At 41.2% G+C, this 21,265-nt stretch overlaps 1 protein-coding gene across 4 annotated transcripts in view; it reads left to right on the forward strand.

Annotated features, from left to right (window-relative positions):
* The window catches only part of SH2B2 (SH2B adaptor protein 2), a 487,294-nt gene that overhangs the window by 12,294 nt on the left and 453,735 nt on the right, over positions 1-21,265 (forward strand). The window contains exon 2 of one of the 4 annotated variants that reach the window (XM_078679380.1): positions 15,361-15,667. The exons of the other annotated variants lie outside the window; for them this stretch is intronic. The gene's annotated coding sequence lies outside the window, so the exon portion shown is untranslated. The remainder of the gene's footprint in view (positions 1-15,360; positions 15,668-21,265) is intronic. 4 annotated transcript variants of the gene reach the window in all.

Genomic DNA, 21,265 nt, shown 5'->3' on the forward strand with positions numbered 1-21,265 from the left:
TATATATATATATATATATATATATATATATATATATATATTCAAAACAAAACCCTTTCAGGCATAGAGTGACACATAAATTATGCAAAAAAGAAGGAGAGAACTCTGGGTAGGTCTCAGTTTAGGTGGAAAGCAGCTCCTGTTAGAGCACTCTCAACACCAGCGACACTCTAGATCTGCTCACCTCAAATGTCTGTTTTTCTATCAAAGTTTTTAAGCATAGGATTAGACAGTGCTATCCATGCCGAGATAGAAAATGACAAAGTCTTTCGCCATTTAAACAACAAAGTCTTTAAGCATAGGACTAGTGCAGTGCAGTCCTTGCCGAGCTGTCAAATAACAAAAGCCATTTATCTCTCCAGGCACAATATTACAGCTTTGAATTGGTAAAATACCAACTCAAGCTAACCTGAAATGAATAAAAGCAACCCCTGACACAGTGTTTCGCTCTAATTAGAGCTCTTCAGAGAGGTATAGCTTTGTCCAGACACAAGGGAGCACCCAGTATTAAGTCAAAACAAAACCCTTTCAGGCATAGAGTGACGCATAAATTATGCAAAAAAGAAGTCTAATCCTATGCTTAAAAACTTTGATAGAAAAACAGACATTTGAGGTGAGCAGATCTAGAGTGTCGCTGGTGTTGAGAGTGCTAAAACAACACTTAATAGGGGCCTTAACTTGTCTATAGGTGGGAATAGTGGTATGATTTGCCCAACTGGAAATAAAGAAATTAAAAAAGAGAACAAGGCATGCCAAATTGAACTTCAAATGATTAATCGATTGACAGATCAACTAACTCCAAATACTCGAGACATTGCTAAAAATACTGAAACTGAGAAAGAAATTGCACAAGAAATGGAAATAAGTAAAGGATATACTGAAATGGAGGAAAAAAGTGACACAGACCGGAACCCTTTTATTATGTCAAAAAGGAACAAGAAAAAGTTACGTAAAGCCCGAAATAAAGCAAAACTAGTGGAACAAGTAGGACTATTCCCTTTAGGGGAACCACTACAAAGCAGACCACTTAAGGGAAATATAGAAAATCAACCTATTAGGGAAATAACCAGGGAAATAAGTAACAAGTCACCAATACAGACAAATGAGAAAACTAAGTATTATGATATATTTGCGCAAAAAAGCAATAATACTAATATGGTCAAGAATATGGAGAATACCACCTGCGGAAATAAGAAACCTAAACAACATACATCAAACCACATAAGTGCCAATAGTAACTCTTCTAGTGGTAAAGTTGAAAAAATTGAGACTCAAATAGTACTTAATTGTTGCAATACAAATGGGCCAATAACACGAGAAATATCTAACACTGTACAGGAAGAAAACAACGCAGGTACAATGTACGACGTGCCAAGGGACCAATATCCAGCGATTTATGCTCAAAATGAAGAAGCAAATAGGAATGAACTTTTGTCAACTAAATTGGTAAAAGAAAATCTAAAAACACCAAATAAAACCATCACAGACAAAAGACAACTCCCTTGGGTTATACCAGCAAAGCCATTGGAACCTATGGCACTGACAGAAGTTGTGGTTGAAACAACAAAAAAGGAGCAATTACAAATTGTAAAAAGAGCCAACAATGAAAGAGTTATAAATATCGTCAAAGGGGAGTTAAATTTCCAAAACACAGGGGATACAAACGACCATAAGAGGGAACAACTAACATTTAAACCTATATATGAGTCTAGAGGTCGACAAGATACGCTCAATAGAGGCAACTTATTGCGCCTTTTTTCATCAGTCCCGTCTTTGGAAAAAGTGACAACTAAAGATATTGATACTGTTGGATTCTTAGAAAACCCAGATGGCCAATTACCAACAACAATAATAACACTTGCCTCCCCTGTCATAGCTGAGCACATTATAAGACAAGAAGACACCTTCCGTAAATGGGGAATATTGGTTAATAGAATCATGCCTAAAGAATATCCCACACCGCTTCTGAAAGCATTAAATCTGAATGGTCCAGAAAAAGGCAAAAAGGGCCTCCAAACCTATTCGGTTCTTAGAAACCCAAATCAACGGATAGATAAAGGAGTGCTAGACCAAACAAAAGACACTGTCGATAAAACTGAAATTGGTATAAATGATTTATGGATTAAGAGTGCCCTACATGGAAATAATACCTATTGACAAACAAAACATGAAAAAACAGCCAAAATTACAAATAAACCCTTTACGGAAATAACGATTTGTTCATGGAACGTAAATGGTATAACTAATAAATTAGATAAGATAACCGAGCTACTTAAGCGCTATCAAATAATTTTGCTACAAGAGACCTGGGCAATAACCCCGTTTATAATACATGGCTATAAAGGATACTACATACCTGCTATCAAGGAAAGCTCTTATGGACGCCCTTCAGGTGGGCTAGCAATTTTCATTTCAATTGATCTCAACGTGGAGCATGCTGAAATATTTACAAACAGTATGAAGTTTCAGTCTATATTGGTGAGGTATTGGATGTATGGACAAAAAAGATCATTGAAGCTGGTTAACATATATATCCCTCCTACACTCATCTCCAGGAAAACCATGTGTGCAGCACTGTCCACTTACCTGCTTGAGCAAAGGATTGAGGATCCCTTTATGGATTTTATTATTTCAGGAGATTTCAATCTCAATCTTTTAATACCATTTACAAGGGACGAAGTAATGCAATCGCAAGACCAGCAATGGTCAATCCCGGTTCAGGTAACAGACCTTTTGAATAAACAAGGCCTTCAACAATTAGGTATAAATTTTATAAAGGATATGGAAGCCTTGGGGCTACGAACACTCAATGGAAGATTTTCAACAGACTCACCACCGGCATGGTCCTACTACACCCACAGTACTAAATCCCGCATAGATTATACTATGGTATCACTAAATATCTTTGGCAACTGTACATCATACCATCTAAAGCAAGTCTTGGAGAGTGATCATCGTCAGCAAATCATTACCACAACATTCAAAAATAAAAATCACCAAATCTATTTAACAACTGAAGGTCAAATTGGAACCACTAATTATAAAAAGTTAACTTGGGAAACAGAATCTCGAAACAACCAACTGACAAGTGATCTGGCATTAAAACGGCTACAGGAATGCAGCGAAGAGGCACCATTTGCATCAGTAATCGAACAATGGGCCAGTTTCACTGCCAGACTGCCTACTAGTAAAGGTAATTCCAATATCATTAGAGATGGCCAAATGACTCAGGTAATAAAGAGGGTAACCAATATCAATCTCACACGCGCAGTGCAGAAAATGAAACGAACCAGAAATAGATTAAGGAAAGAGCTGACTAAATTTCCAGATAAAGAAGAAACTAGAACTGCCCTGAAAGTGGCAAACAAAAATCTAAAGAAGATAATATGGAATGAAAAAACTGAAGCCAATAACGCTCTTTGGACTCGTATATTTTATGCTAGTAACCTAGGAAATTCGAGGGAGTTCTGGAAGATGGTTAATACCCTAAATAGGCCAGATAAAGCAATAGTCTCATCAGTATTGACTGAAACAGAATGGGTAAATTTTTTAAGCCATCATCTAAATCCCCATCCAGCAGTACAGGCAATTGAAGACCATAGCCCATGGAATGAAACTGCAATAACAAATCAAGAACCAGTCATGGAGATAACACAGGAGCAGATTGTTAAACTAATAAAGAAGCAGAAAAATGGAGCACCAGGACCGAACGGGATACCCTTTTCTATATACAAAGACGATCCGGAAATATGGGCCGAAGTACTTGTAACGGTCTTTAAAGAAATAGTTACTAAAGGGGAGATACCTGAAAGCTGGAGAGGCTCCTTAATATCCCCAATTTTTAAAAAAGGAGACTGGGCGCTTCCTGAAAACTACCGTTTAATAACGCTACAGGACACTGATGCAAAACTTTTTGCAGCCTATCTGCTAACAATCTTATCTGACTTGGTGAAAAAGTATAACATCCTCCCGCCAAACCAAACCGGCTTCATTAAAGGACTTGGTACTACCTCTAATATCCTGGCACTATCTATTTTAATGGAAAAGGCAATCTTAAAGGGCGAATCACTGTTTCTATGTTTTGTTGATTTTAAATCAGCTTTTGACTGTGTCAACCGAGATCTTTTATGGAAAAAGTTGCAAGCACAAGGGATTCCTCAGCCTTTAATATACCTGATCAGTCTCCTGTATACAAAAACTTGGGCCAAAGTTCGTATTGGGAATGGCAGATCATTAACTAAGGAAATACCAACTCTTGGCGGCGTGAAGCAAGGCTGCGTATTGGCACCTTTATTATTTAATCTGTTTTTAACTGATCTAACTGAAACACTGAATAAGATAAATGCCCATCCACCGAAACTTGCAGATAAGCACATATCAAATTTGCTATATGCAGATGATGTTATTCTTTTAAGTAGAACAAAGGTAGGCTTGCAAAGGTTAATTACACGTATACAGGAGTACGCAATAAAAAATAAAATGGTAATAAATGAATCCAAATCTAAAGTTATGGTTGTCTCAAAAAATCTAAGAAGGAAATACAATATGAAATGGTTCTTAGGTAAGGAAAAATTGGAGCAAACAAAAACCTATAGATACCTAGGACTGGTTTTTGATGACAATGGTAGCTTTAAACCCCAGATATTGGACATCACCCGGAAGGCGAACTCCCTAACAGGTGCATTTGGTATGATAAAAAAATCCACCAGTAACTTAACCTACCAGCCGCTACTCAAGGTCATATCTGCAAAATTGCTACCCTCCCTAACCTACGGCAGCGAAGCATTGAACGGAAAGGACGCAATAACAATAAACAAAAATCTCGAAAACTTTTCGATCTCTTTTCTGTTTACCAAAAAATGCCTCACAGTCCCAAATTAGACTAGAATTTGGCTTGAATAACCAACTACATGCTCGGATGGGTAACACAATTAAAGTATGGTATAGGGTAAAAAATGACGAGGACAATTTAATCTCGGAGCTTTTATGGAAAGAAGTAGAGGGCAATAATAAACTATCTGTTTGGAAGTATCTCGAGAAGGCTTTGGATGAATTTGGGCTGAAGGAGATTTGGATGACCACTATTCCTCAGGAATCTTTCAAAAAAATTGTAAATAAGACAATTGATATCCTATCTATAATAAGTGATAAAGAGTCCCTGGTCAAAAGGAAACATGCTTGGTCTATAATAAATAGTTATAAAAAAAAGAGTCCGCAACAATATTTGAATACAGCTTGGACCTGGAAATATAAAAATATATTCATGAAAGCCCGGTTCGGAATCCTGCCTGGAGAATCTCATGCACTGCCATGGGAAAAGCTTGAAAACAACATATCATGTCGGCTGTGTAATACAGGAGAAGAAAATATCATACATCTATTATGCCTCTGCCCAGAACTAAAAAATGAAACATTAACACTTTTAAAAAGGCACTTTAACAAAAGATCAATAAGGACATGTAGACAAGCACTAATCCAGTGTCTTTGCTTGGAAGATATATATATTAACTCTGCCCTCTCAAAATTCTTAACAAGTGCATGGAGAAAACTGGAATTTTTAAAACATTAACTATTATACTGTTTATATTTCTGAAATTTTAACATTATGAAATGATTGCTTATTTTTAAAATTACCGCCCTTTTACTGTATTCTAATTGAAATGTTATATTGTGTATTCGTTTTTGGTAAAGATTTTAAATAATCAATCAATAAAACATTTATCACTACAAAAAAAAAGAGTGCTCTAACAGGAGCTGCTTTCCACCTAAACTGAGACCTACCCAGAGTTCTCTCCTTCTTTTTTGCATAATTTAATGGTTCCGCCGCATGAAGCTACGCACCTGCACGAAGCGCTGAACACGGAGGGTGACTTGAACCATCTAGTGTTGAAATATACATATATATGTATGTTTGTGTGTGTATATTTAAATATAATTTTAAAACAAATATTTTATGATAAACGTAACCTTTTTACTTTGAAAATAAATGTGACTCTAATTGAAAAAATCATTAATTCTAAACATCACTTTAATAATCACTAAATATAAACTATTTACTGTAGGTCCGATTTGTTTAACAATCTTTAAAAAAGTTAATTATGTGTAAATCAATTAAATATTTCAAATTTAATAGTGCTGCAGAATTTTATTTTGTTCTATACTTAAAATATAAAAAGTTAATTTGTGTTGATGTTTGACACACACATTGTTACCACTTTTTAAAAGTTTAATAAACTCTTGAAAATTTCCCTTCACTTGATCATATGGAGTGCTTGAATATATTACATTAAAATTATTTTCGAACGTTTAAATTGAAAATAAAATTCTCACCTAAGGTAAAGAAGTCTATTTTTTTAAAAAATACATATTAAAATTATTACAAGTGATTTATATAATCAAATTAAAGCAATGTAACTATATTTTATTAAAAATTAGTGTTGCATAATTTTTTAACAAAAACGTATTGAAGTATTTTAAGATGTAATAATGCATGTTTTATTTTTAAAACTTTTTTTTACTTTACATTGATTTATATTTTTAATTACTTTAAATAATTTTACCTAATTTAACAGTCTTTTCTCTGGGACTTTATTTATATTCCCTACAACCATTATTTTCGAAGGGAGGGTATTGCAGTACCAGTCTTTAGGTATGTGTGGTGCTGAACATACTGCAAATCTGAGCGGGAGTACATTTATGACTGTTTTAAGCCTTATTGGCAATTTGCGAATATGACTGTGCTTAATGTTTTTGTGGGTGAGTTCCTATCCCTCCCTAAACCACACCATAACTCTCCTTGCCCCCTCCCCACCCCCACATTTTGTAGTAAGCATGCCTCCTTTTCCTAGCCACCTCTGTGGTCCCTCGCACATTTACTACTAGGTTACTTACATGTGCGAGTCTCCGCATAGAAAAGATAGGAGAACTGAAGGTGCAAATTTACACTCATAGTTTTATGAATTGCAATTTGTAGTAAGTAAGTAGTATGTCTGTAGTTCTACTTTACATACTACAAAATGAAATGCGACGTGAATCAGAAACATAGTGTGCCTTTTCTACAGGACACTTCCAACTTTAAGACCACTTTAGTGAGCTTCACGCCCTGTCCCCTCATCAAATTTTGTTATATATGTGTAGTTGCTAGAGTAGTGACATTGGTCACTGTCCTAGAATTCTGGAGTTGCACGATTTTGCAAATGCTCTCCCTAGAGCGGGTATTAGTACCACCGTGGGACATGAAAGTGGACTCCAGTTGCTGTTATTCACATATGTTCATTTAAATTAAACCTGCAAAGCAGAGGTCTAACTGGGCTGTCGTTTTTGTTCACAGTGCTGTACGTTCTGGTATTTATAATTCAATATCTATAGTTGGTCAGAAGCTACATATGAGCTGGAAAACCGTATGTGGCCGAAAATTTCATGCCAGAGAGGTCTGAAATGCTTTATATTCGCATTATAATTCAGCATCAGAGAAAATAACTAACATTTTACACATTGACCATCAGTTTCTGAAAAGCTCATTCGGGCTCCCAGAACTTCATCATTTTAAGACGTGCTTTGTGTATTCAGAGGCTTCAACCAAGCACAGGACACACCCGTTAACATCCCAGTGTGTCTGCAATAGCACAAAGTATAGTTTGAGCACATTACATAAATATTCAGTCCCATACACCTTTCCATTGACTTGATGAATGGTGGGAGACATTTTATCCTTAACCTTGTAGACCTTTTCAAGTATCCATTGTTACCACCGCAGGGTGCTATTGGGCTGCTTGGCCATTTTGCCTGAGTAAACTGCTGTTTGGGCGCAACAGTCACACTATACATAATATTTATGTATATAAGGAAGGAAGTTATTTATGTATTAGGAAGGAAGTACCAAGTCATCCTAACTATGTATATGTATCCCAATTTGAAAACCACCAAGTGTAGAGCCAGAATCAGACTATGGAAGCTGAAGCGTTGAAGATATGCTTGTCAAGTAAATTGTGTTAACTCGTTTGTAAGAGTGCCCTTGTGAGCCGTCAGTCAAGCTCACCCATTGCATTATGTAATGCACTGTAAACCGTCGTCCATCGGATTTGTAGTGATTGCCTACGGAAATGCATTAAGAAGTAATAGGATAGCGTGTTCAAAGTACTTAATGCGCACAGGGATTGCAGGTTTTGGAACGTTTTGGCAGAAACCTTTCTGTGGGTGCTTTTGCCCTTCTTTTTCCAGATATGCATACTAATTCTTAGTGTGTACCTATATTTATTGTACAAAAAATGGCCATCCCTCAATCTAAAAAAGAAATGCCAACAAAAAATTCTCACGGGTTGTTTTGCAGACCTTTATCTTTCCTTAAAATGGTAACAAGGCCCTCCATTAGGGCCGACGAGGGTTTGCAGGTGCTACACCTGGCTTGTCCTTCCTTCCACTGGTACTGCCCATGCTACTTGTAAGCCAAGGTTATTCAAGAACACAGTTTACTTTGCCTGTATAAAATTCCTTCTCCTTCCCACCAACGAAAATATAGAACAATGTTGCTGAGCCTTATGATGTAATTGAAGTCAAGGTGGGCATAACGTAACCTTGCTATTCTGTAGCACTTTACTGAATTGATGTCCATGCATAGTTCATTATGGTTGTATCCATAAAGGGGTATTTTTGAGGACCATTATCTTTTTTGAGGTGCTGACTTATGTCCTGACAATTGCTAATGGTAGGGTACTCCTAGTTTGACTGAGGTTGTGACTCTGCTTTCCTCAGGAAGAAAACATATGACGTTATGAACCTTTTACCTCAAATGAGAGGCAGAGAATATGCTTCAATTGTGTTCTACGTCCTTTAATCTAGACTTCAATAAAATGGACGTGCTAAGAGGGTCTAGATGAGAAATGGCTTTTGTAATAAATTCTAGGTAGTTTGTCTTCTTCACAGCACTTCTCTCCTATTTATGCTTGTTGAATATGTGGGGCAAATGTATTCCATGGGAAAATGTTTACTGTTTACTCAAATTTTGAGCAGTACTGAAAGTTCACTCTTTCAGCAGAGGTCTGTGTTTGGAAACCCTGTCTCTCATGAGAGTAGAGCAGGTGACTTTGAGGGTATGATCTATCTTTTCCTTACAATTGATTGGTGTGCAATACTACTTTTTTTCTTAGTGAGTTCTCAAGTTTGCTCGGCATCATAACTGATATTGGAGCGGACTGAACTTCTGAACTGACGAATTCCATTCAAATAAAGGTACTGAGTTATCTGGGAGGTGTGGCATGAGATCAGAGCGCTTAGCCCTGTTGCTTCACTGCGGCAAGGACAGATCTCAACTTGGACATCTCCTCCCTATACAATGCCAATGACCAGGTGTGGAACCAGTGGAGCAAGATAGCACCCCTCTACTCTACATTGGCTGCCCAAACGCAGAGAGTGGGCCTGACCAAAACTCCGAGGACAGGAAGACAACATGGCATACTCCCACTATCACCTGTATCGATTGGAGCCAGTATTGACCTTTCCTAAGCATGCCAATATGCGCACTACAGCACATCATGGTAACTCCGGGATCCCAGCATACACAACATACCTCACAATCATACATCGCTGAATCTCCGCAGCCATTACAGCTGTGTCGGCTATAATACTATTATGTTTCGCAAGCTTCATGAGCGTAGTCAAGATGGCGGCCCTCTGACAAGCGCTTGGGCGGTGCTTACTGTTGTGCATCACAGAATCTCTAGAACCCAGCCGAGCGCGGCCTTTCAGTAATTAATCTACCAGGTCAATTTCCGCCACTTGTACTCGGCAACATAGTCCAAGGAAGCAGCAACCCTCTCAAATCGCCACATATCACTGACATTACGAACACAAACATTGCTGACTAACTGACTGTGACTTAATACTTCATGATGGTGCGCCCTCATGGAAGAGGCCCCTCGCTACCAGGATCTTACTGAAAACATTACTCTATTAGTTCTGATAGTGGATCTTTGTGACATGGGTGAAGTAAGGGACCGGAGACTCTTTCTGGTGAGATAGGGCTTTATTTTTGTTAGAGATTTTCTTTGGCGTGTTGTTAGTCTCTCACGGGCAAAATTGGCAGATTCCGTGGTAGCGGTTTCCTTCCCAGGGTTGGGTGGTATGTTCGTCTTTGGTTTCCTTTCCCGTTTGGGGTCTTGGTTGGCTCCGCACCGGTCCGATATGGAAAAACAAACAAACAGAAGAGAGGCCGTCCGGCTCAAGGTCTCTACAGAGTCACCCAAAAGGAACCGGGTTGTGAGGGGTCACCGCTGACGAGTGTTTTATACAGTAGGGGCTGTGATGTGGGTCAGGTAGTGAGGAGAAGGTGTAGGGAGGAATGCGGGAGGAAAAGAAAAGGCGGGTATATTTACAAAATATATACAGGGCGGTAGTTGGGCGTTCGCAGCGCTATGGAGGAGTGTCTCCCCGCCTCCCGACCCAGCCAGCGAACCGCTGCCGTACCTGTCTCAGCCACACTCCTCCCTCGGGAGTGTGGTATGGCGCTCCAGTGTGGCACGGCCCTCCGCAGGGTTGTTGGCCTCCTGGCACAGCTTCCTTCTCGTCTCTCCCTCGATTCCGCACTCGGCTCCCGTCACCGTCTACTTCCTCTCTCTGCCACGCTCCTTCCAACTCCTCCGGGGTGTCGTCACACGCCGGCTTTTGCATTTCCTGGCTTTTCACCAATCCAATGGTTCTGACGTCATGTGGGGGTGTGGCTTCGCCCTCGGTATAGGCCCAGTTAAAGGCGCTTTCCTCGCATTCCTCCTCCGTTTTGGTTGTTAAGGGAAGCGAAGTCCAGTCGTTCTGGAGGGAAGGAGGGGGTGTAGAATCAGAGACCCACCATTCGCAAGAGGGGGAGGGCTCTTCCACCTGCCTGTCCTCCCTGTTACAATCTTCATATGACCCACCCATTAGGTGCATTGGATACCTTGGGTACTACTGATATTGCCTAATAATCACTACAGGAACAGCCACTCATTTTGCGTGCCATTCGCTTTCATCGCCTGGTGCCAGACTGTATATATGCAAACATCTGCAACAACACAACTGGCACCGTCAGATGGTAACTGCTTGTGGCCCACATCAGGCTACATGTTTTCTTGCATGTAGTAGTACCCTGACACTGTCAATCACAGAGCGATGATGTAACTGCATTGGATTGAATCTTGACCCTCTCCTAATAGACTTATAACATACTCGGGAGCCAGCTTCCTCAAACAGCCCTCTGAAGACCTCACTAATTTCTCTAATGAAACCTCTGGAACAAGGCTGATTACAAGGACAAAGAAAATGACCCTGTTATAATGTGGTCTTTTCATCTACCATGGAATATGGTGTAGAATATTATATATGTAGGATTTCCCGTTTTCTGTTTCTATCTTTGGTAAATTCAGTTTTTTTGTGTGTATTTTCAAGAGATTTCAATACAGTAAAAAAACAGTGGTTATTAGTGGCTTCACATTTTCTCGCCATTAAAAACAGAAACCGTGTTTTTCAGTTTTATGGAACGTTTTGCTTTTATTATTGCTTGCTTTCTGCACTGATAGTGCATTGTATACAGACTGTATACGTACAGTGTATGAGATCCAAATACATTTCAAACTTATTGAAGTACATCATACAATATTTCTTCAGTGAGTCTTTGGTCATGTGCGCTCCCTCTTTCTTTCCCATGTAAACCTTTATCTGTTAAAAGGCTCCCTCAACATTGGCACTTCATTGGCACTTCAAATGCAATGGCTGGTAAAGGGGCATTTCTATCCATCCTTGCAAGACATTTCTCATACATTGTAAAATAACATTTCCTGAATTGCCCCTCAACATTTCTTTGCTTACAAAGTGGAAAGCACTCTTGACAAGGAACATGTTGCAGTGGGAAAGTCACTAAAGTGTCACCTAGCCTACCATCAAGGAGTTGTTTCACATCTGCACCAATTATGCTGAACATTTGTTAGACAAGTGTTTTCAAATTCGAGTTCTTTCCTGCAAAAATCTAAGAGTGCAGTGTACTTTTTTTTTTTTTTTTTTTTTTACATCACTATGCGACCAAAGATCCTTAAATTTCTTACCTTTGGCTTCATCACTCAGCAAAAATTCTGTAAACGCTTAACACATGGATAAAATAGCATTCACTGCCTCTAGGACTGAAAACCACCAGTTAAATGGACACAGTTGGGATGACTCTTTCTTTAATGCCACACAAAGCACAAAATGAAAAATATTTGCGTTTTAGTTCCCATGCATAACCAATCAATGCACCAGAATGGACTAAAGTTCAATGGCATTCTTCATTAAATATGCACCTCAGCTCATGTATCGATTTTTGACAGGTCATCATCACTCAACCTTTTCATATACGTAGCTGAATCACTGCAAATACAAGCAATATCATTCCCATATTTGTTGTACTTAGTAAGAATATTTTGCAGCAGCATTCCAAGTGACACTACTTTCCATGTGTTCCAAAAGTCTGGTGTCATGTTTTCACCACTATTCCAGATGCTGGGTGACAGCACTCTTTACACATATACCTGTCACTACACCTTGCATTGAATGTTTAAAGCCTGGGTTGTTTGGCAATTCACCTACTGTCAATACGATATGATAGAATAGGGAGCTGATGTATCAAAGGGTTTTATCCATTTCATGTTGGTAAATGTAATGGTACATATTGGGTAGGATTCTTATGAAACCAGTCATTTTACCTGTCAGTCAAATAATTAAATGCAGCCAAAATATCAAATATGATTCTATTTCCTGATTGTCTACAGTTTATAAACTAATCAAACCAGATCAAATAAAAGTAGCTAAAGCCTGAATCTTTAGACCGTAGACAACAAAATTGAAAAAATCAAAAGGAAGAAGAAACAATATATTTTAGTCACATCGCTAAGCAATATAACACAAGCAGAATACTGTTAGTACAGTCTTTCTTGCTGCTACCTTGTATAACAATGTTACATTGTATTGGTCTCTTCAGGAAGAAATTGACTTTCATTTTCCTTTATTTGAATGGCATTTAGTTTGTGGTTGTGCATGTGTTTTTTCAGTGTTTATATGTATACTCTGGTGAGGGCTATTTTACTTTCGATTGCATTTTCTCAATTATTATAGGTTGAAACCTAAAACAGGATAGTCTATATATATGTAATTGGTTATGTACTGGGGTTCTGGGTGGTGTGGTCATTGGGTTCTGTGGTGGTTGGATTTGTCATTGTGAAGGTTTCTGGCTTGGCAGGCTCAATGGATGTAGAATGGCAAAAGCTGGGTGAAGTAGGTCTCCGTTCCGAGGTACCATGCTTGAGGTTTACAGCGCAGAAATAGAGAGCCCTCCAAACACACTAATTGAATGTCAGTCATCCTATACTAGGGAGATGTATTTTAGCGTTGTGGAGATAGGCATATATATGGGAGCATCCCTCACGTTGCCGCACAAACTCACAATGGTTGATTAGCCACACAAGGCTGCAGGGCTTAGTAAGTGATGGCACCTGCAGCAACAGAGACTTTCAGGATGTCAGTAATGAAGCTCCAACTCGGACACAAGGTAAAACCTCCAGCGCCAGGCTGAGCTCCCAGTAGCTTTGTCATGAGGTAGGGCGGCCTGGGCTTACCCCTGCCAGGCCATGGTGTGAAGCACCCAGAGGGCTGGAACTGCCCCAGCCGCAGAATAGAGCCCACACGGCCGAAGAGACACAGGCCACAGACCGCATCCATCACAATGCCACCAGGTGCACTTGGAGGGTAGAGATGCCGTAGGCCACACCAGCCTACATCCGGATCAGGGGCTCTCAACTCAGGCCAAACTTACCGCAGCCCCGCCGTCAGGTCACCCGCTGACCAATGTCTCTGCGGGGCCTCCGAGTGGCATCAGGCCATTACAATCAGCTGTGAAGAATGCCGCAGGTCCAGTGGAGCTCACTGCATCAGACCGGGCGATCCAGAGCCCTGGCACCTACAAATGTAGGATTATGCCTGCAGGGAGCATTAAGAGGGTAGGATGATGTTGTCAGCAACACATTTGCAGGCTAGGTCCCTGGCACTTCAACACTGCAAAGCCATCTTGTGCGCTGGCTCGGCCATGCCCCCTAAAACACATTCTTATGGCTGAACCAGCAACATTAAATATACCGGAGAACTAGACATCAGTTACTCAAAAACTGCTCCTACATGATTTTGCGCTTGCGGGTGGGATCGTTACCTTTGTGGTAGAGGCACACAAAGCATTTAGAACAGAGGTATTCTATTCATGGGCTACATTTCCGGCAGCGAACATCCACACAAGGTCGTTTCACACTTACACTACAACTGACGTTCCAAATAGCTATACAGCTTACAAAGGTTTAAAATTACCATTAACATACCAAGAACATTTAGATTGGTTTGAAGGTGCCCTACCACACTCTAAAGAAGAAGTTCGACTAGGTACTCTAAGTAATGAGGGAGCAACATGGCAAGTCTGAGCATTTTACACAATGCCACCTAACATGGCTACTGTGACAGCTGAACAATTCCGCATACAATATTTTGGTCTAATCCGACTATATGGAAGTCTGAGACAGTTCGTTATGCGTACCATGACTGTAATTCCTGTCAGGGCTGCTCAAGCTATATAACAACTATTGACTACACCAGGCATTAGTCCACAGGCTATCAATGCTGTTATGGGAAAAGTTCCCACCAGACTGGAGGAGATTCAGTTCTGAAATATGCAAAAAACACGTACACTTGAAGCAGTGTTTCCCCATACGAGACCCCAGGAGAAACACAGAATTCTTACAATATGCTTACCTATGGGAAGGGCTCCCCCTGTGAAGGACTGCGCCACGTGGGACACAGTCGTCGCTGCAGTATATACCAGGACTACTGGTACTCCCTCATTAGCTGTTTTGCCAGAGGTGCTTAAAAATATTCAAAATGAGCATGGGGCAGTCCCTGCCCTTGATCTGGTGATGAAACGTTTGAGCAATTTTGCAGCAGTATCCGCCATTATGTTGAGTACCATTAAAGGGAAAGCAGCAGCATTGGTGGTACACCAGCGACTAACTAACTTAATTCTGAGATATCAAGAGCGAGAGTTACCTAAAATTATCAAAGAATCCTTTGCATCTATAGGCAGAGATAATTTGGGAGCCAGACCTGTAAGACCGCAAATTAAGAAGAATTCGGAAAAGGATAACTCAAAACAAGCACTCCATTCTTCTCAGAAGTGGGATAAATAGAAACATAGAAAAGACTAAGTTATGGGCGGATCTCCTCGACAAGAGGCTAATGAAAAGTGCTATAATCTGTGTAACTGTGAATTTTTAAATCGCTGACAGGTATCAGGGTGCTGATACATGTTCATCTCGTTCATTTCAGGACACATCCGATAAATGATCAGAGAGAGATGGCCGGTCAGAGTGCAGATCAGAGGAGTACGGGACATCAAAGACTGACTCACAACGCTCCTCTAACTATTTTATAAAAAAGGAAGATCAACTCAAACAGTCAAAGTCTCAATTCAAAAAGAAGAAGGTAGCTGGACTGGAAGTGAAGCATGCTGCAGATATTAAGGACGATGCTGGACAGCGCAGCTGAAGTCACGATAGTTAGCCGGGACATGATGGATGTTCTGGTGGTAGTAGCTTTGAATGACTATATCGTAGTGGAAACACGAAATACCAAGGTGAGCATCCTGCATAGTTTGTACAAAATGCAATTCAATTGGAGAGGGACATACCTAGAAACATTAATGTTTTCTTTTAGAAGAACTTGTCATTCGGCTACAATATTCTTTTGGCCGAAAAGGATTGGCCACCTGAATTTGTGAACGATTGCCCTAACGGAGAAATGGTAATCTCACCTGCTTTTTCTGACCTTGTCCCAGAATCAGTTAAACATTCATAAAAACCCAAGAAGTGGGCATATACGCACAAGCTCCTGCATTATACTGCAACCATGTGGGCTGGGTGACTGCTTTCCTCATGTTAAACTAGTGAGGTCGACCCCACAACCTCAAAGACCATACTCCATTACATTTTTTGCTAAAAAACAAGTTAGAGAGATTCTCACACTACTTCACTACTAAGGTGTGATAGAAAGTTACATCTCTTATGGATTGTCCTTATTTTTCCAATCATTACATCAGATCATTCATACTGTCTAGTATTAGATTACAGACATTAAAACACAGCTACTCAAATATTCGCAGTACAAAATGCTCATAGCACAGGCCAAATTTACAATATATTGCGTAAAAAAAATACAAAACACTAGATCTATCAAGTGGATTTTTCTGCCAAAATATAGCGTCTAAAAGCCGGTATTTGACAAGGATGTATGACATTACAACGCATGCATTTACATCGCATGCCTTTACAACGTAAATATTACAACCCAGTCCATTACAACGCATAGTGCTTTGGGGTGCTGGATAGTGAATAGTTTAATTTACTATTCCAACTCCAGTCCCCGTGGACACTAGGAAAGGTTATTGGATAGTAAATTAACCTATTCCCTATCCTAGAGCGCCCCCCCAGAGCAATGCGTTGTAATAGTTTGCGTTGTAATGGTTGCATTGTAAAGGCTCTGCGATGTAAAAGTTGCGTTGTAAGTGTTGTTCACCATTTGACAAGCTTCAGTGCTCTCTGGGTTCTCAAAAACAGTTCTGTTGTTTACCCCAAATGTCTGAAAACAACCCTGAGTTGTTTTCAGCCTGGTTCACAGAACTTCTACAACCATTTGTGGACCAGACATTGTCCTATGTCTGACATTCATTTGACTAACGATGACCTTTCTACACACTTGCCAAGAGTAGATTGCATAGTTTGGGGATTAGCTCACATGGGCTACAAATTCAGCTTTCAAAAATTGCCCACCTCAATTTCCTGTTTCTGGGATACGATCTGTCAAATGAAGGTAAATGCCTTGTAACACACTACTTAGAAAAGTGTGTGCTTTTATAACCACCAAACACATTGAAGATAATTCAATCCATATTGGCATTCCTAAATGTTGGCATTCCTAAATGTTGGCAGAACATACAATCCAGATTACGCAGAACGGGTTAAACCATTCTACAACTTGATTCGTCCAGACTTTGCAAGCACACATTAGACAACTGAACACACACAAATGTTTTGTTCAGTGCAAGCTGATATGCTAGCTTCAAAACACCTATACACACGTGTCAATAACACAAACCTGGTGATCCATATCATTGTTGGCGCATCAGGATATACCTATTTTAGATTCAACGAAGGAGACACAGTACTAATTGCATATAAATAGCACTAATAATCCAGTGCTGAGATGCGTTTCGAGTGACAAAAAAGATTCTGATGGCGGTACAGACTGCTGTGGTGACAGAAAGAGCATTAGATGAGGGGAAACCGTTATATGTGACTCCAGTACCGGCCTTAGAGGCTGTCACTAAGGCCAGCATTCCTAACGCTAAGACTTTAAATTCAAGATCGATAGAGTGGGCCAACTCTCTCACTGCAACAGATGTAGACTTCAGATTTGACTCTACAATACAAACACAAGCTTACCTACAATATGAAAATGAATACCCTGTACCTAATGAAGTTATGCCTCTTACTCAGTATGATGACATCATCTATACTGACAATTCTGAACAGCCTGCTTTAGGGACAAAGCACCAATACTCTGTTGCGTGTGCTGCTGTGAAGAGTTGCATGCAGGATGGAGAATTCCACCCTGAGAAAACCTACACACAGTCACTCGGTGACTGCACAGCTGTAATACTGATCCTGAATTCCCCACACTTATAGTGCGCAATTCGAATTATTGTGTCCAGGCTTACAATGAGTGTTTACACTACTGGAGCCAGACTGGATTCAGAGATTGCAAGGGTTGCAACAAAGTACAAAGCTCTTTGGGAACAGGTGGCTAAGCTGAAAGAATCCTTGCCACAGACTCATGTGATTCACACTTTCAGTCATCAAGGTGTGGGAATGCACGTTGCAGGAAATTCCAGGGCTGACGCCGCAAAAGCAACCGTGCAAACCGCTGCTGTTGCCGAGATTTACTCATTCCATTGATTTGAGTATCAATGGCAAAATGCCCTGCATGTTGAACTTACGCTTTACAAAGTTACTTCAGAAGAGAGATGCAACTTTGTGATTAAAATGGATAATTATTAGCCCGTTCGCTGCGTCGCTAGCACTACCTCAGTAGTGCTGCGTGCGCATGTCCGTTGGCCGACGCGGCCCTGTCCGTTTATTAGAAAGTTCCGCACTGGCGCAGAACGTTCGAAGCAGTTAAGGTGTTAAGGAAATATAGGAAAAATAATCAACTGCTATGCAACTCTGTTGTTGAGAGTGGAAGGAACCCACTTGCGGGAAGTTGGGGCCACTAGCGGTTTCTTTAAGTGGGTGCTGATTGGCATAGAACATCTCAACAATGTATGGAGAGGGCAGGTGAGGGTGACCTTTGAGGTCCTGTGCCAAGACTATTGGATGGCAGACACCAGATGTAGGAAAGTTCCCCCCTTTTTACATGGTTACACACCACTTTTTCGAATGCAACCTGACTTGATGTGCCCTGGGTACCTGCCAATCAGGTTCCCAGTGCTTGTGTTCTTTACCAAGACTGTACCGTTGTATCCACAATTGGCACATCTCTGGCCACAGGTAAGTCCCTTGTAAAAGGTTCCATGGGTACCAAGGCTCTGTGACCAGGGAAGGCCCCTAAGGGCTGCTGCCTCTACCGTGCCAGCCTTACCTTAACACCCACACACTGCCATTCCAGGCTGTGTGTTTAAGTGCAGAGGAAAGTGAAGAGTCGAAGTGGCACACATCTGTGTGCCAAGCCTGCCACCTACTGCCTAAGGCCTAGCTAAGCCACCCCTCAAGCAGGGTACACTAGCCCTATATTGAGGGTACATTGGCATGAGCCATGTACCCCTATGGTGTCTAAGCCCATTCTTAGACGTTGTGAGTGGAGTAAAGTCATAACGAGTATATGGTCTGAGAGTTGGTCAATACGGACTCCACAGCTCCATAATTGCTTAATTAAAAACTGGGAAGTTTAGTAGCAAGCTTTCAGCACAATAAACCCACCCAGATGCCAGTGTTGGATTTAATGTAAAATGCAGCTCATGCCCCCGCCCACTGGAGGGTGGCATAATATGGGATGTAACCAACCCAAGGATGGGACCCATTGGTCCCGACCTGCACACCTTTTTAACGCCCTATGATTTAGTATTTAAGGGCAACCCTGAACCTTGCCTCCTCAGATTTGAGGAAGAAAGAAGGACTGAAGAGCCTTAGACCCAGGAAGGAAAAGAGGACACCAACTGCCTTGAACCCAGTCCACCCGGCCAGTCCTGTCTTTGACCTGCCTACAGCAAGTACCCCAGCGAGTCCAGCAGCCAGCAGCCTAGAGCCTGGAGGACCTGCCCTGGGACCTTCCTACAGACTCTGTCTCCCGTGAGCACCGATTTGCTCAAACCAAGACTCTCCTCCAGAATCCGGATACCGGCGACTCCGCAATTCTACACCTGACGTCCATGGCCCGAGTTAGTGGCCCGACACCTCAAGGAAGTCTCCCCAGTGATACTGACCTGGGATCTGGTGATCCCCCAACCTTCCTCAAGCCTTCAGACGACGCCTGCAGCCTCAACTCAAAGGGTCCCTCCGACCACGACTGGAGCGGTTAAGAATACCTGACGCCAGAAGACACCCCTGCACCTGACACCCCACGGCCTTGGGTGGCCCAACCGACGGTGTCCAGGAATCCCCTCCCTGATCCAAACTTACCTCTCCAGCCGGTGATCACCTTCAGGAAGCCTCCCTGCCTGAGCCTGCAGCATCTTTTCGAAACCAAATGTCTCCATTGGATAGCACAGGGTCCCCACTATCCGTTTTGCACCCTGCACCCGGTCGCCCAAGTGCCACTGGTGGTGCTGCTCCTGTGCTAGTCGTTGGCCCTTGCAGTGCTGACCTTAACCCCAGGAGCTTTGCTCCCACAACCGAGTAGACTGCTCATCAGCAATCCCTAACCGAAGTCCCCCTTAGCCCCATTGGCTAACTTTGGGCTAACTTTGGGTCCGGGCAAACGGCACTCTCCACCTGGCCGCCCCAGTGGCACTGGTGGTGCAACTCGAGTGCCCATCTAGACTTTGGGAACCTTGGTCCTAACCCCCAAAACTCACCCTCGTAAGTTGTGTACTTACTTGCGAAACTACTAACACTTTTTCCCTTAAGAACCCATTTCAAAATATTTTGGGCCTAAAAATGTCTGTGTTGAACTGTGTTGTATGTAGAAAAGAGAATTCTATTGCAAAGTATAACAAGTTGTACTTACCTTGCATTAGAGTTCCTAAGGTGGGGTATCTAGGCATACCACCCCCAGTACTCAAAGTAATCCTAAAGTAACTAAAAAGTAATCTGAAAGTACTTACTGTATAATACAAACTGCATTTTACACCTGTAACAATTTCAAGTACAACTGCATTTCCTTGGACAGTCTTGCATTTGAAAGTATAATTTACTTACCTGTGTCAAGTCCTGCTTGGTTCTAAAATAAAACCTAAGCATTCCTTTTTTATACTTACCTAATTAATTAGTTGGGATTCTGTCTGAGTGTGTGTATCTTTCCTTGATTGAGTAATTACAATAAATGCTTAACACACCCTCTGGATAAGCCTAACTGCTCGCCCATACTACCACAAAGAGAGCTGTTAGTACTTGCCTAATTTAGCCTCTGCTATACCTCTGGGGACTCCCAGACTCTGTGCACACTATACCTCATTTTGGTATAGTATATACAGAGCCATCTTCCTATACCATAACACTACAGATACCTGCAATTGGGAAATATTCTCCGTGTAACGGCCCGATATTCCACTTGTCAACAAACGAGGTATTTGTATTATGTCCATACTCAGTGCTTTAGGAGTGCTACTTCTGTGTCTAAGTTCACGGCTGCTCTCTATCATATGTATACTGTGCGATTATCTCAACCACTGCATTTCCTGTACGCCGAGCATGAGTTTTAGCATGAGTTTTATGCAATAAAAAAAATGGAAGACCAAAAATATTTCTACACAAAACATTTTTTTATTCCCATTGTGTAACAAAGGGCATTAAAACATACCTTTTTCTTTTGCCCAGACGCTACTCAACAGTTTCCAGATTTACAAAGTCTGTCCAGCTGCTTCTAACGGAGGTACAAGGGTGCCTCTGGTTGGGCAGAGTCAGCACCTGCATTTGTCGGTGCTTACTGTAGAGTTGTAGCTCTGTTATCATCAGTTCCTTGA

This window comes from Lissotriton helveticus, chromosome 3_1 (assembly GCF_964261635.1).
Source record: "Lissotriton helveticus chromosome 3_1, aLisHel1.1, whole genome shotgun sequence".
Lineage (NCBI taxonomy): Eukaryota > Metazoa > Chordata > Amphibia > Caudata > Salamandridae > Lissotriton > Lissotriton helveticus.